The sequence below is a fragment of the Papaver somniferum genome, chromosome 7 (assembly GCF_003573695.1).
Source record: "Papaver somniferum cultivar HN1 chromosome 7, ASM357369v1, whole genome shotgun sequence".
Lineage (NCBI taxonomy): Eukaryota > Viridiplantae > Streptophyta > Magnoliopsida > Ranunculales > Papaveraceae > Papaver > Papaver somniferum.
Window position 1 is genome coordinate 17244911 of NC_039364.1, and position 4150 is coordinate 17249060.

Genomic DNA, 4150 nt, shown 5'->3' on the forward strand with positions numbered 1-4150 from the left:
TGGGAATTCCGACCCAGTTTCTGATGACTTATACTTACAACATGGCTACTCAGTTGCCGTATTGGTCAAGTCAACGAGTTGACTGATACGGCTACTCAGTTGTTGTTTGACACTATTCATACGGCTAATGAGTAGCCATATCGTGTAGAGAAGGGAAAAGAGTGAGGTTGCGTTCCTTGTGCTAACCCTTCCCTTTATTTGAGGAATATATAGGGAAGGGATGCCCTCTCTGATGCAGCATCTTGATACCTTTCCTAATTTTGGTCTTTTTAGATTTCCTTTTTCTTTTATAATTCCTTTTCTTAGATGTTTGATTTTTAGGAAAGATAGGTTCATATAAATAAGGGATTGTAAGATAGTTTTATTCATTCAGTTTTAAGAGATAATACACTAGAGTTTTCTCTAAAGCCTTGCATTGATTTGATTCTGTCATCAATTCAAGAGCCTTGCATCGAATTTGATTGAACTCTTCGATTCAAGAAGTCAGGTCTCTAGAAATTTAACCTATATTTCTAGATTGAGCTGAATCACCGTTGATACGCTGCGCCAGGTTGGTATCAGAGACAGGCTACGTTCTTTGTCTGTCACTACAATGGTGAGACCTCGTCGAACACCAGTTCGTACTGCAGCAGAAATCAATCGTGACGCCATTACTGAGCTACAAGCCCAGATGGCTTCCATCACAACTGCCCTCCAAACCCTTCTGGTTCAACAACCAGCACCAGCCGTACGCGAGCATGTTGCTCACGTTAACAGTACCAGAGACGATGTTGATGACGAAGAAAACCCGTTTGCAGACGACGTTAATCCCTTTGCTCCTCTACACACCAACCGTACTCTAGCACCAGATAACGTACCAAACGCAGCAGCTCATATTCATTGGGAATCGGGTTTCAAAACCGAGATACCAGAGTTTCATGGAAATTCTTCAGCTGAAGAACTGCTCGATTGGATAGTCACGGTAGAAGAAATCCTAGAATTCAAACGAGTTTCAATGGATCAATGTGTTCCTGTCTTAACAATGCGTTTTCGTGGCAGAGCAGCTGCCTGGTGGACACAATTGAAGACAACTCGTGCACGTCTTGGAAAACCAAAGATTATGTCATGGGATAAACTTTCATCAAAACTTAAGAAAACATTCTTGCCTTACAATTATGACCAGCTAATGTTTCAGCGTCTCCATACCATCCGTCAGGGAAATCGATCTGTGGCTGACTACTCTACTGAATTTTTTTTACTTCTCAATCGAGTTGATATACAAGACTCTGAGCGTCAACTGGTGGCACGGTTTACAGCAGGATTACGACAACAGATCCAACACACAATCAATCTCTTCCATCCATCAACACTGTCAGAAGCACATCAGCAAGCTTTGACTATTGAGGCGCAAACTAAATTATCCTTCTCATCATGGTCTCTTTCGTTCTTCTCGACCAAATCAGACTCCGACTGCGACAGATGACGCTATATCTGTCAAAGCAGACACACCCATTGTTCCAGCTCTTGACACTCGACAAACTCGACCAAACTCAATTCGTTGCTTTTCTTGTGGAGATTTAGGTCATCGACAGTCTTCCTGCCCCACTAGAAACAGAAGAGGCCTCCTCCTTGACACTGCTGGTAATGACGTTGAAGTAATTTACGATGAGGAAACTACAGAGCCACAGGATGAAGTAGAGGTTCTTAAAGCAGATAGCGGACCAGCATTAATGTTGCGACGTGTGTGTTTAGCTCCGCGTGGAACAGATATCAACCCTCAACGACATAATCTTTTTCACTCAAAGTGTACTATTGGAGGCAAGGTGTGTAACTTCATAATTGATTCTGGTAGTAGTGAAAACGTCATTGCTGAGGAGGTTGTAACCAAACTTCAATTATCAACAGAACTACATCCTAACCCCTACAAGTTGGCATGGTTGGATCGGAATACTGATGTACTCATAACTCGACGAGCATTGATTTCTTTTTCGGTGGGAGATTCGTATAAGGATCAAATTCATTGTGATATTGCTCCAATGGATGCTTGCCATCTACTTTTAGGACGTCCTTGGTTATCTGATCTTCGAGTACAACATGATGGCTATCGTAATACCTACAGTTTTCGTTACAATAATCGCAATTTCACTCTACAACCTTCTTTGCCCGAGAAACAACATACACCATCAGCTCCAGTCCTTTTCTTGCAGCAAAAAGCTTTTGAAGAAACACTTCGCGAAGAAAGATATGTTCTAATATTGATCAATTCGGTTGTCAGAAAGTCTTTGCCGTCACCTCCAGAACATTTTCAAAGACTATTGGAAGAGTTTCAGGATGTTTTTCCTAATGAGTTACCACCCGGCCTTCCTCCACTCAGAGATATTCAACACCATATTGATCTAATTCCAGATGCTGTTCTTCCTAATAGAGCTCATTATCGTATGAGTCCGAGTGAGCATGAAGAACTTAGACGACAGGTTGAGGAACTTGTGTTGAAGGGATATTTACGTGAAAGCTTGAGTCCGTGTGCAGTCCCAGCTTTGCTTATACCAAAGAAGGATGGATCTTGGAGGATGTGTGTCGACAGCCGTGCTATAAATAAAATTACAGTACGCTATAGATTTCCCATTCCCCGTCTCGACGATCTATTAGATCAAATTGGAGCTGCAACGATTTTCTCTAAACTGGATCTTCGAAGTGGTTATCATCAGATACGGATCCGCCCAGGAGATGAATGGAAGACGGCTTTTAAAACTCGCGAAGGACTTTTTGAATGGCTTGTCATGCCCTTTGGCTTGTCCAATGCACCAAGCACTTTCATGCGTGTTATGAATCAATCTCTTCGGCCCTTCATAGGTAAGTTTGTAGTTGTTTATTTTGATGATATTCTCATATTTAGTAAGTCCTTCACTGAACATCTTGCACACTTAAGAGAAGTACTTCTTGTTCTCCGTCGAGATCGACTATTTGCCACACAAAAAAAGTGTGAGTTTGGCTCTCCTGAGGTTCACTTCCTTGGATACATCGTCTCAGCACAAGGTCTAGCCGTCGATCCGAGCAAGGTAGAAGCAATAAAATCTTGGCCTACTCCTACTACTTTATCTGAAACTCGAAGTTTTCATGGTCTAGCATCTTTTTATCGAAGATTTGTGCCGCAATTTAGCAGTTTGATGGCACCTATCACTGATTGTATTCGTCATGATAGTGTCTTCACTTGGACTGCCGAAGCAACTACAGCTTTTGAGATCATTAAGACGAAATTGTTATCAGCACCTATTCTAGCTCTTCCAGATTTTACTCAAGTTTTTGAACTTCATAGTGATGCTTCTAAGTTGGGCATTGGTGCTGTCTTGAGCCAACGCAACAAACCTATTGCCTTCTTCAGTGAAAAACTGGCTGGAGCTCGTCTACGTTATAGTACTTACGATGTGGAATTTTATGCAGTGGTTCAAGCAATCAAACACTGGAGACATTATCTTTTCCATAAAGAATTTGTTCTTTACACAGATCATGATGCTTTAAAACACCTGAACAGTCAAGATAAAATCTCAGCTCGTCACGCATCATGGATCTTACTTGCAACAATTTACGTTTGTTATCAAACACACGTCAGGTGTTTCTAATCGAGTTGCTGATGCCCTGAGTCGTCGCCATTCTTTGCTGAGCGTTCTTCATGTATCAGTTCCGGGATTTTCCACCTTTGCTGATTTATATGAGTCTGATGACTTCTTTGGTCGAGTTCTTCTTGACGTACAGAATGGTCTTTCTCGAGATTTCACTATGCACGATGGCTTTCTTTTTCGAGACAGTCGTCTTTGCATTCCAGACTGCAGCCTCCGTCTTAAACTTGTTGCTGAAACACATAATGAAGGACACATTGGTCGCGACCGGACGTTGTATTTACTTTCTCAGTCTTATTTTTGGCCTGCATTGAGACGTGATGTTGAGCGTTTTGTCGAACGTTGCACAGTGTGTCAGACATCAAAAGGTCATTCCACGAATGCCGGTCTATACCTTCCTCTCCCTATTCCAACACAACCATGGACGGACATCAGTATGGACTTTGTGATGGGTCTTCCTCGTACACAAAAGGGTTTCGATTCAATCTTTGTCATTGTTGATCGTTTCTCCAAGATGGTGCACTTCATTCCATGTAAAAAGACTTCAGATGCAG